We start from the raw sequence: 13,650 nt of genomic DNA on the forward strand, positions 1-13,650 counted from the left end.
AAGAGTAGATGACAAAGTAGAACATCGTAAAGAATTCAAAAACGTTGGCGCGATACACATGCAGAGCAGGTTAGAGACAATGAAAGTACTTAAATTTGAAAGTCTCAAAAAAATGATAGTAAAGATCGCGTTAGCACAAACAAACGGAAATGATTACTCTGTGAAATAATGGAACAGCGAAAAGAGATCGAATATATTGTTCGATTTAAACTTTATGTCGGAGACTTGTAGATCGTCTAATTCGTGTTGCCATCAGGGAAAAGTAGTGTTTCTTCCCAATGAAGAGGCCTATCTGCGAGAATTAAAAGATTTGTTGTTTGGTGAAAGTTAAATCCACATACGCGAGCGGCAAAGATGCGAAGTGGCTGGCGTGTAGCGCAGGCCGGGGGGGTGGGGGGGGGGTGTTGGCGAGGAAAACGAGCAGGGGGCGAAGTCCCCTAGTAATTGAAAATTCTTAAGATAATTACTGATAATTAAACAGATTCTAAAAATAGGCTTGATATTGTAGGGAATATAAAAGTAGCTAAAACAATATGCACCATTAAACATACAAAAAACAGGTTCAGATACAGGTATGGGTCTCGGTCTAAGTTTAGGTCTAGGAGCTCCTCCTGCTCCAAGCAATGTTCCTCTCACAACAGGTTTAAAAAGTCAAGCTTGTGGAAATCAGCCAATTCCACTTCCTACGTCAGCAGCTGAGGTGATGAAGTAACAGCAAACAAGCATGGCAACTGGAAATCCCCACTGAGGCGAAACAACATACCTGCTGTGCCCTGCTTCGTCAGTAAAAAACAAACTAAAGTGCATCGTGCAATTTTTTGCATGAGGTTGTGAAGCATCTTTAAAGGTGGGTAACAATCCTTTATGTGACTCTAGCTTATTGGCTGGCACATTTTTGGGGACCCTTTAAAATGGCCAATCAATTAATCAGCAGTTGTGAGACTGAGACACAAAAATGAAGAATTCCAATGCATTCTGGATATGGACATGTTGAGCTCTGGTTAGAATCCATTCCCACCTGGCCTTCCAATTTCACATCAGTAAAGCTGCAGGCATATGACATGTTTTATGAGAAATGAAAGTTGTATATTTTAATACATTCTTGTTTATCATGCCCCTGAAGAAAGGCAGCAAAACAGGAATGTTACAAGTAATAAACACAAATTATTGGGATCAGTGCTTCAGCTTGTAAATCACAGTGTCCCCAACATAATATAGAAACACATTCCATTTTGTAGAAACATTCATTCATTTACTTTACTATTTCAAATACAGGGTCATATATAGCCAGAGCAGTAATAGCCACAAGGTAATCCCGATGCCAGACCACTGACTGGCACATTCATAAATGCACCACATTAATTAAAATCAGAATTTGCATGTTCTCTCCATGTCTGCGTGGGTTTCCTCTGGGAGCTCCGGTTTCCTCCCACAGTCCAAAGACATGCAGGTTAGGTGGATTGGAGATTCCAAATTGTCCCTAGTGTGTGCTTGGTGTATGTGCGTGTGTGTGTCTGTGTGTGTGTGTGCGCATGTCCTGCAGTGGGCTGGCGCCCTGCCCGGGGTTTGTTTCCTGCCTTGCGCCCTGTGTTGGCTGGGATTGGCTCCAGCAGACCCCCATGACCCTGTAGTTAGGATATAGCGGGTTGGATAATGGATGGATGGATGGATATCCTAAAAGTGAAAAATAGTGAAAACAGTGAGGACACACACACTGCAAATAAAAATAAAATTCACATCCAGGTGCTGTGAGACAGATGTCTCACTCTAGATTTTTCAAGATAACATGTTCTCTTTTTGTTTCCTGCTTTCATCATACAGTAAATTTTTGATTGCTTTCATCATGTACTTCCCCAGCTCAAGTGATCACAGAGATTTTTTATTTGATTTTTTGTAGGATGTTGTAAGTTCTTATAGACTATAAAGAGGAAAAAAACATGAAAACAAGATAAATACGTAAGCCATCTGCACATGGTATCCAATAACTCTTGTAACGTTTTGTTCATTGAGGTCCTGTATTAAAAGACTAATTTAAGAAATATATGTATATATTTAAGCAAACAAAACTAATCAATGAATCAATATAGTAGTGATCGAAGAAACCAGTTGGAAAGTGACTGAAAGTTACCCTAAATTACTGTGAGACTACATGATTTTCTGCGTAATTACGTCGCCCTCCTAAATAAAATCACTTATTACTAAAATTAAACAATATCAGAGTTACTGTAAATATTATAAGCAAGAAACAAACTTACATACTGCACTATAAGCTTTAAATTGGAAATCTCTAACAGGATCAGTCACTAACACAGTTAAACTTGTTGCTGCTGAGGTCTAGATCAGGGATTCTTTTAGATGTACGAAGAAGGGTGGCTTATAATATTATATATCTATTACTTGCAGTGAGGTTCATGGCCTAAACACACTTCATTTTTGAGAACCATAAGTAGGAAAATTACAGTAAAAACCAACAGACCCAAGAAAAGTAAATTATTAGCAACATCTTAATGAGTCAGAAAAAATACATTATTTGCAGAACTGAATATACAATACTGTGACAACTTTTTTATCTTTAACCAAAGTTTTATTTCATTATAGTATTTCTTGTTTGTATTTGTTATAATATTCATGCTGCGGTGGGTTGGCACCCTGCCCGGGATTGGTCCCTGCCTTGTGCCCTGGGTTGGCTGGGATTGGCTCCAGCAGACCCCCGTGACCCTGTGTTCGGATTCAGCGGGTTGGAAAATGGATGGATGGATGGATAATATTCATGTATTTATATTTACTTTTTTATTGTGTGTCTGTAAAAAGCCCCGCTATAATAAAAAGTAAAAAAAAAAGTTTTTTTTAGAAAGATTACAGCAAAATCAAGGAACAGTGCAGTAGTGCAGGAATAAATATAATCTCAAGAATATTTATATGATAGAATGTGTCAATTTAGAAAATCGGTGGATGTGGCGCAATATTTGGGTGGCCAACTCAGCCACAATCCTGTTTTATAATTAAAGTTTAACAAAGCAAAAACGGTCCCACAGGACACAAAACAAAACAAATACCAGTAATTGAGTGCTCCTTGCACGTGTCTCAGGTAGACAGTCCAGAGAGTTTCATCTCATTGTGTTGCTTGGGTCAAATGATGACCTCTATTTCTTGGCCCCCTGTTTATATCAGCCTTCTCCTGGAAGAGGCAAAGCTTCCAACGTCTGACAACAGCTCAGTGCTATGGGGGAAACAAAAGATATGGTCATCGACAGTGCCCCCTCCAGCTTGGCTTTGGTATTACTCGGCTTACCCAAGTCACCGGGAGGTTCCCAAGTCTGCATGCATGATAATGGATATCGATAGAAACACATATTTATAATAATGGGGAGAGAATAAAGATGAATTAAGTAGCAACAAATACTTAACACAAATCAAAGTAATCTAATTTTAGCACAGAATCAGTCCCACAAAATTAGAATAGATTGATTTATTTGTCGCATGGAGGGCTGCATGGTAACATAGTTGTTAAAGCTTATGCTTCAGTAGATTCAAATCCTGCACTTAGTCGTTGTGCATGTGGAATCTGCAGATCCTTCTCTTGTCTTGAGACATGCTTCTTAGGTCAATTGGTGACTCTAAATGACCCCTGTGCGAATGCAGGTGTGCTTTAGAAGACCCTACATTGGGCTGGCTCTCCAGAGGACAGGCACTGGCCCATTGTGACCCTAAACTGGATTAAGACAGAGGTTCAGAATTTTTATTCTCATTTGCCTGTAAGTAAAACCAAGCAACATTGCATGAAAACATAATAGAAAAATGACAGTAGAAACATATAATACCCAGAGCACATACAGGAACAAAATAAGGGACCGCATGCAAAAATATGTAAAACGTACACTATTCAGCAATCCTTTAGTGTGGTCCTGGATAATTTTGTAAGGTAAGGTTGAAGAGAAAAGTCCAAACTCTTGTGGATATCTAGCAGTTGGACGCTGAAACTGTTTAAGAAATATAAGGCACCCAATAGTCTTTGCAGATCATTACAAGTAATGTTTCAAAATAGGTCAGAAAACTGTATTTTCATTAAAAGTTATTTACTCCTAAATGAGTGGAATGTTTTGGTCAAATTGGTTTAACTCATTGGTTTATGTGCCTCTAGTTCTAAAATGGCAAAAGTCAGATGTCATGTAATGTGCTGAAATAGGTCAAAATAATCTGTATTTTTTACTAGGGGGTGTACCTCCTGCTCGCTTCACTCACCAACCCCCCTTGCCTGCGCTACGCACCAGCCACTTCGTGTCTCTGCCGCTCGTGTTGTGAAGAGGGGGGCTGAACACACCCCAAGGAGACGCGGTCGCTCCTCCGAAACCCCCTCTTAAACGGAGATACAATGGGAAGCAAATACAGTTTGTTTTTTTACCTCTTCTTTGCTCGATCAGCTGCTGGCTTGCTGCTGCTGCTGTGTCACGTGATGTACATCTCCCGCAGCGCTTCGAACATTTAAAAGCCTGTACAGCAGCTGTCTTTGTCATCTACTCTTTGTCTTTTATTTCCAGCCCCGGGCGTGGTTAAATCTGTTGGCACAAGGTTACGTCTTGCGGGACATGAGTTGTTGATATTTTGTAATTTATAATTTAAAAACGGAATAAGAATCTGAAAATCTAACAACATCACGTTAAAGTTCAATAAATTCTGAAAAGAATGATACTAAACATATATATGTAGGTTGTAAAATAAGCCCAATTTAAAGCGTGATAAAAACGTGACATAAAAACATCACATAAAATCGTTGCACAAAATTGTTGCACTTTTAGGCTTAGGATTTTATACATATAGAGAGTAGATTAAAGAATGGCTGTATGAACTATACCAGACAGCATGATTATTGCTTCCATTGGACACAAAGTAAAGTAACCAAGAGTAACAGAGTGTAGTAGTACTCAAGGTGTGTGGGCCTGCTGCAGAGCCTAAAGTCTGACTAGTTACATGAGCCAAAATAGTTCTGCTTTAGTTTGACTGTCTAAGACCGTAAATTATTGCTCTTCATGCAGAGTGAGGAAATTAGTTTGTGTCCTGACAGCCCAGGTGACCATGCAAAGAGGGCCTGGTGACAAGTGCAGAATTTGTCTTCACTGGGCCTGACATGAAGAACCTGCACCATTCACCTTTTAACAATTGCTGCCAAATTCACCAGATCACAGGTACATGACAGTGCACTGCCAACATTGCTTAGTGAGAGAAAAGTGTACAAGGCTCAAGGAAAATGAAGCTGCAACCAAAGGCCTAAACATTGGCTCAAATGGGTAAGAGAGTTGTGTTTCACTGTATTAGTAGATGGCAGAATCTGAGATCTTATCTCAGAGGGGAAGTGATGCATGGGGATTGAACTTACTGTGCAAAACAAAACATGCTACCTCATATTGAACTGCAGTGAGTTTCAAAATTAATTTTTAGCTTGTCATTTTGCATGTCTGACATGACATTTTATTTGGCCAAATATGGGTCTGATCACCATATATCTACTTTGGCATGCTAGCTAAAAAAGAAATTTGATCTTTTGTGTAAAATCTGATTGGTGAGAACAAAGACTCAATGATCAATGAGTTTGAGCTCAGAATACAAGTCGGTGAGACCGTGTCACATTTTATGACTGAAAAGAAACAAGATCTTATTCCTGTTACATTCTCATTCTTACTAGAGGACCCCTACAGTCTGCAGCTTGTTAAAAGCAGAAACCACCATTTCTAGGGGAAATTCAAGCAGCAGGATGTAATGTTTGATATTACACATTTCATCCACTTGAAAGAAAAGGCTTTACTGTACATGATCAAGCCCCCAATGGAGTGTGACTTGGCAGCCTGATGGTTTAGCCTTGTTCAGTAACAAGAGACATATATTAAGGAGAAAAAAGCTTAAGAATCAGAATGCTAGTGAAAGATGTAAAATAGAGACTAAAGGAAATATTTAAAAGAAATGTCTGGTATGGCCATAGAATTCCAATTAATGAGCAAGAGAAGAAAATATCTGACCCCTATGTTGCTGGAGTATAAGTCAGGAATTTCTTTAATGACTTACTTCCTTGTGTTTGAAAAGCTTTGTTGATTTTGAAGGAGGTCTGTTTGATGTTACGAGTCAAAAGAGATGGTCAAATGGTGTGCCATCTATGGAGGGGAATATTATCCACTTGGGCAATAGTACCCAGTTCCCTCATTTCTGATTACTTATTTTCCCCTTAATGTTTTCTACAGCCACACACTACCCAGAGGTTTTATTGGTTTATTACACTCAAAATATAAAAACTAAAATGTGATGTTATTTATATTCACATGTACAAGATGTACATGTGTAATGTGCAAGAATTAAACTCATCTCCTTTTTTGAAACCAATTTTTCTAGCAAGGATCATCGCATGGCAGCAGGTCAAGCAGGTCAGTCCAGGTGTTCCTGTCCTCAGCTACAGATCTCAGCTTTTCCTGGAGAATCTCTATGCATTCCCACGCCAGTTAAGAAACTCCTCCAGAGTGCCTTGAATCTGCTGCAGGGTTTCCACCCAGTGAGACATGCCCAGAGCAGCTCTAAGGGGATTCACTCAAGGGTGTCCTTAAAACATGCCCAGACCACCTCAACTGGCTCCTCTCGATCCAGAAAAGCAGCAACTCTACTCTGAGGCTTTCTCAAATCGGCCTGAAACGGTGATGTGGAGCCATCTTGTGGAAAAGGCAAAGGGTGAGAGTCAGGTATGATGCCATTTTAGTGACACACATAGGTGGTGTAGCTGTGTTTTTCCAAAGTTACAAAAGTTCAGCAGCTCTAACTTAAAAAATGGGATTCATCAAAGACCTGACATGCAGAAATGATTCCACAGACAAAATATCTTTGTTTTTAAGAGTTTAGTAAAATTTCAAAGTAAAAACATTTCACACAAAAAAGAAAATTAAAGTAGCAAAAATTCTTGTTAAGAAAGGTTATGTTCAAAGCTTGAATCTTGTTACATCTCAAATCGTTACAATTTACTTAACATTTCTGAACCATTTCAAAACGGTCAGAAAACTGTATGCTTATCCATTTCTAAGTTGAAAATGGGTCTTTCAAGTCCCTGCTTACTGGGACCTGTTCTAAACACAACTGAATCTATTATCACACTGTTTCTCAGTTATAGTAAGAAGGTTCTATCTCTTATTAACTTATAGGGGGAAAAGACTATACCATTGTCTATGACTATGAAAGAAATCCATATTACTAACCGAGAATGCTAAACCGGATGATGGACGCAGGCACATCCGGCAATGGGCCGTAGCTGCAAAAAGACGTACTGCGCAGGCGCAAAAAGAGTCCGCTTTAGTCGGCTGAGGAGCCGAGAAAGGCGGATGAAGGGCCGCGAGAGGCGGACAAGACCACAGAAAAAAGGAGTGAGCACAGGAAAAATGGAGAAATGAGGAAACGCAGGCAAAGCACGAAACACATTGCACACGAAACTAGACCCAAAAAAAAAAAAAAGAAGCTCGCGCACAACAGCAAGGCTCCCCCCCCCAACAGGCACCGGATGGGACACACACCAAGAGGGGGATTCAACAAGCCCATGGAACACAAAAAAAAGAACACAAAACCACCCCACAGACCCTACAAGCAAGGGACGGGACACACACAAACAGGGGGATTCAACAAGACACAGGAACACAAAAAGAAAGAAGACGCTCGCGGCGACAACAATCCTCAACCCCCCCCCCCCCCCACACACACATCCATAAGAAGTGACACCCAAAGCCACATATTCTAAAGTGAACATCAACACCTTCACACTAGACAGCATAGGTGTCAGCATTGGTGTATCTCCTTACAATAAAGCACTATTAACCGTTCAACTGCAGAAAAGGAAACATATTAACAGTGACTGCGATCCTCCTTATAGCTTATCCATATTTCGCATGCTGAGAAAGAAACAAGTCATGAATACACGGTCACGGGTACAAAACGAAAAGGAAAGGATAACAGGAACAAACACACGAACACGAAAGAAACAACAAAATAGACGGCTATGCAGCATAGGTGGATCTCATTACAATAAGGCACTATTAACCGTTCAACCGCAGAAAAGGCTCCATATTAACAGTGAGTGCAATACTCCTTATTACTTATCCATATTTCTAAAAGAAAAAATGACTCGACTCCAAAAACGCAAAGCTCAAATAAAGCTTCTAACTAACGATGTACCTAAAAGTAAAAACTTTATGAACTGCATTAGATCCTACAATACTTCATTTAATATGCACAAATCTACATCCTAGATCCACATGACGCAAACTATCAATCAAAGTGCTGCATCGCAACAGGCACGGATTCAAAACGAAACACCTCCCGTCTCAGACATACGTTAATGGCAGCGAAGGCTACAACGGGCTTCTCACACAGCACAGGCAAATCGATTACAGCTCCAAAACAACACGTCCCAAATACTACACATGCAACAACGCGCCTCTCAAACGGCACAAGCAAAACATACACCAGGAAAATTCATTCGGATTAATGAATGTCATTTGCAATCATTGTCATTCAGTTCACTTCCCTGAAGAAACAACTGGCAATACAAGTTATACATTTACACGTTGTTGTCAAAAGGGTCAAATTAGACTGCCTTCTTTACATTCATATACTGAATATCTACAGAAGCTTATAACTGACGATGTACCTGAAAGTGAAATCTTTATCAACTACATTAGATCCTACAAATCGGAATCCACTATGAACATTAACAGTGGCACTGCACGTGACATCCGTCTTGAAAAAATGTTTATTGATGAATGTTCAATGGCATGAACAAACGTTTATGAATAATAATATTCGATTTGGAGGAAAGGTACTTTTATGAGGAGGAGATTTTAGACAGTGATTAGCTATTCTTCCAGATACCATGCACTCAGCTATTGTTCAGTGCACCTTAAAATACGCAGACAATTGGCATTGCTTTCAAAAGATACAGTTAGTAAAAAAGATACGATGTCCAGAACCAGATCATAACAATTGCTTATTACAACTGAGAGATGGTACACTCACCAATACAGATGGACTTCAGCCACATATTATTACAATTCCTCAAGCCTTTATCTGCGACGACTTAGTTACAGAGAGATTTGGAACAGCAATCTCATTAGACCAAATGCCCCTTTTAACACAACGCACTATATTATGTCCAGAAAATATTAATGTGGAAAACATAAATACCCAAGTCATTGCATTACTTCCTGGAAAGACACAACTCTTTCTAAGCTCTGACAAACTTGACTCTGATCACAACAATAATCATCTTAAATGACCTTAAAAGTTCTGAGCTGGAATTACCTTTTACACTTAAACGGCGTGTACAAAGAAATTTTCAAATAAATCTTTACACTGTGCCACACACTTTATTGTTTGCTTTCTATTTGCATCATCTACACCGTCACACTATTCTATATTTCATTCATACATCACGCTCTTTGTCATTCCCAACACCAGGGGTTGGCGAGCGAAGCGAGCAGGGGGCGGAGCCCCCTAGTTATATTCTATTCAAATTAAGCAAACATTAATATGAGTTTAACTCAAAACTTTAACTTTCTAAAATTGGCTCTTACAGGTGGGAAAGGCCTTGACAAGAATTAATGCAACATGTTGTTGAAATAAGGATAGATATATTTGCAAGGAGCAATGAACAAAGAAAGCCCAAGTCTCTACAAAAAAGATATAGGCTGATTTTCACTAAGGAGGTTGTTTTGTTTTGGTAGAGTAACATTTTACTTTCCCCTTTTGTATTATTAATATGTAGCCTTTGTCAGAATGCCTCAGATCTCACAGACTTACCACTGTTTATATGGTATTATAGTATATAACTTCTCCCCACCTTCCCTTCTAAATCTATAACCTAAGGCAATTAGGTGTAGTAAAATACAAGCAGGAGTTAAATTACAATTTAAACAATGTATTATTGATAATATTCATAAATAATAACAACATGCAAAGTACATTTGAATATTGGCAACCATACAACCTGATTAAATGGTGATATGTAGTTTCAAGTGGCACACAGACTTGTTAGTTACTTAAAATGTCTCTAATTAAGGCATCATCGGTGGTCAGCTTTCTTCAGAAGAGGCCGCATGCCTGTCTCAATATGGCTGCCGAGCTGTGCTTTTTATTGCGTTGTCCTTTTCAGTTCATGCATCAGTTTGGTAAGAGAGAGAGGGTGGGGGAGTGAGCAAATTTATAGATTTTTTGTCCAACCCCTAGAGCCAATAGGGAGTCATAGTACGTAAAGGCTTCTGATACAAGCCAGTTCCAAACAGCCATACTTCAGACCAATGGGGGATAGAACATCTTCACACCTGCCCCCAAACCATATGTTAAGGTAAAGTTTGCCAGTTAGGCAGCCTGACTTTCCTATGGGGGTTGCCTGAGAGACTTCAGAGAAACTTTAGCCAAATTTATTTAAGGCACTTCCCCCCCAGCTCTGTCGTAAAATTCAAAGAGACCCATTCCTAAAAGGCAGGTGTAACATGAATGCTTCTCACTAATGTAACACTAATATTACATTGCTTTGCCTAAGTTACAAATAAAGACATACAAAATATTTATCAACTTGTATGCAAAATCTCACATCACAACAGAGGTAAATATAAGGAGGGTAGTTATTCCAAACTAATAGTCCTTGTCCATGCAATATTTTTCATCAAAGTAAGTATATATAATCTCTTTCTAGTAAACATTTATTATATAGGAAAAATACCAATGATTAATATCACGCTGCTCTGTAGACTAGCACCAACTTTCATGTTTTCATTGCTTTATTTCATGGTATTTTATATCAGTCAATTTATTTTTGACACAAGTGTTATATTTCATTCAGGTTTTCTCTCTTGGTTATGAGTTATTTATGTCAATGTTACATTTGTTGACTATTTGCTTTATTCCTTGTTTTTGATTTCTTCTGTAAGCCTTTGTTATAAGCCTTGTGTCTTCTGGGTGGTTCTCCGTGAGGCAGGACCATCTGCCCATTGCTGCCAGGGACTGCCCTCAGCCCTATGAAGGTGAGGGTTTCCCAAAATTCCTGGAAGTTCATTCGAATGTGCTAGGGAGTCAATCAGTTAACTTTTTTGACCTTCTGCTCTGTTTGTTGACCATTCTCTGAATAAATGAATTTGGGTTTTTTATGGAATTGCCTTTTAGAATCCATAAGTGCTCTTTGGAACTTCACAGTGTAACAGAGCCTTACATGAAATAAATCTTTTATTATTCATTTGTCCTTATAGCTATTGAGATTTCACAGTAAATACTCGTCTATTGGACATTTTTGGAAGTGTTTTATGAACTCTGTAATGCTTTGAACTCCAAGTTCATAACAAATATTAGAAACACTTGACTGCATAATTCAAACAAAGAACTCCCACTCTGAGCTTACTTGACTATCATGACCCTGTGAAGCGGCTGCTTCACTTCCTCACACAACACCCTTATCAATTTGCCTTTTTACCTTCCTCTCCTCCCTCTGTGGTACTGAGCAGGCCACTGTTTTGACCATCTATAATACCAAACCATAATTTATGGAACATGTCAATTGTGCAAATCTGTGTTATGCAACAGAATATGGAAACTGATTTTTTAATTATTAAAGCAATCTCTGAGTGGAGTTTATAATATATGCTATATTTTATATGCAACCATGCTTTCAGATCAATTGTAAAAGCAATTCAAGTAATTCTGATCATTTCCATGATGGCCACCACACCATGTGACACTCAATTGGATGAATGTGAGTTATCGGTTGATGTTTTGGTGCTCTGTAATAATGTGGAAACCAATTTATCTGATACTTCTGGGAATCTGTATTTGTATTTGTGAATTTCCCCTTGTGGATTAATAAAGTATCTATCTATCTATCTATCTATCTATCTATCTATCTATCTATCTATCTATCTATCTATCTATCTATCTATCTATCTATCTATCTATCTATCTATCTATCTATCTATCTATCTATCTATCTATCTATCTATCTATCTATCTATCTATCTATCTATCTATCTATCTAAGTTCTACCCCCTTATGCCTATGAAATGAATTAAACAAGTTACATAAGTAATGAATGGGTAGATGGAGGTTCAGAAAAAAACAAAATATTTTAAACATATTAAAAGTTTCATCCCATTTAATCACATACCTTAACAATCTGTTATGGTCACGTTTTCAGTTCAAGAACGTAACACTTCAAAAGGACTTCATATAGAATTATATCGTGATTAGTTAATGACATTATTGTTTGTGGTATTAAGACAACCCTGGCATAAATGACAATGTTTAAAAGAAAGTGATTACACAGTCATAGAAACAATATTCCTGTTTTGGTTTTTTTTTTCAGTAACACTTCACTACGTTTATTTCAGTTTTCTTTGCCCAATGTATTTCATTACTAAAAAAGGCCAACTTTGTGCACAGTACATATGGCAGCTACAGTATGTTATGAGCCCCTCAAAGTCAACAAAAATATATAATACTAGTCATTTAGCCCGTTACAATAACGGGCGCTAGAACAGTAGTGCATAAACATTAGTAGGAACAGTCTGTATTAAATGGCATGGGACTTTGACCTCATTCTTTTTGTTGGTCATATTTTTCTTTCTTTTGTTGATGTTTACTTGCTGAGCTGACCGTTCTTCGTGGGCTGCCGCCGTGTATTGTGTGTCTTTAATTTTCTGTGACAGTAATACTGTCTTGTACGGCTCTATTCAATAAGGGTGCGCACAAAAAGGCGAGCTTCAAAGGGCGACCTCAATTGAGCGCGGCGAATAAAGGCGTTCGTAGATAATTTAGTTCAAATGGCTCTGGAATATGTGAAGAGCAACAAAGGTGCAGATCTTTATTTACGCGCACCTTTATTCGCTGCGCCCAATTGAGGTCGCCCTTTTGAGGCTCGCCTTTTTGTGCGCACCCTTATTGAAGGATACCGTCTTGTACGTCCGCTGGCTTGTACGTCTGTAATATAACTTTAATTTTCTCTGGCGGTAATACAGGCGTGCGCATCGGTAATATGCCTTTAATCTCCTCTGACAGTAATACTGGCTTGTATGTGGCTGTAATATGCGTCACTGTATTGTGTACCTTTAATTTCCTCTCGCAGTAATACTGGTTTGTATTTCCGTAAAACGCCTCTAACTTTCTCTGACAGTAATATCACGCGTCGCACCGTGCCCCGCGCATGCGCACTTCACCAGAAGACACCCACACACGGACACCTGGACACACATAGGGATTTTATATATATAGATACAGATTAATATTACAGTGTCATATCATTTTCTTTTTGGTACTTTGGGAGCAGGCCCATTTCTGCGCAAGGAAGCCTCAAACAAAATGAACAAGGACACCCAGAAACAAAATAAAACGGTGGTGTGAGAGGGTCAGCAAAAAAATGCAGAATTAAGATGAGACAAGCAAGGTCAGTTACCCATATGTTCATAAATAAAAACAAGGGGCGCAAGTGAGAGCACAGGCAATAAGCTGAAAGACATCAGAAAGGATATTATGATATACTAAGAAAGTCTAAAAACAAAGAAAGATTAGGGAAGGCTATGGTCATGTGAAAGCAGAGAATTGACTAAATAACTGAACACTAAGTAAAGGTAAAGAAAATGTAAAAATGCA

The sequence above is a fragment of the Erpetoichthys calabaricus genome, chromosome 8, assembly GCF_900747795.2.
Source record: "Erpetoichthys calabaricus chromosome 8, fErpCal1.3, whole genome shotgun sequence".
Lineage (NCBI taxonomy): Eukaryota > Metazoa > Chordata > Cladistia > Polypteriformes > Polypteridae > Erpetoichthys > Erpetoichthys calabaricus.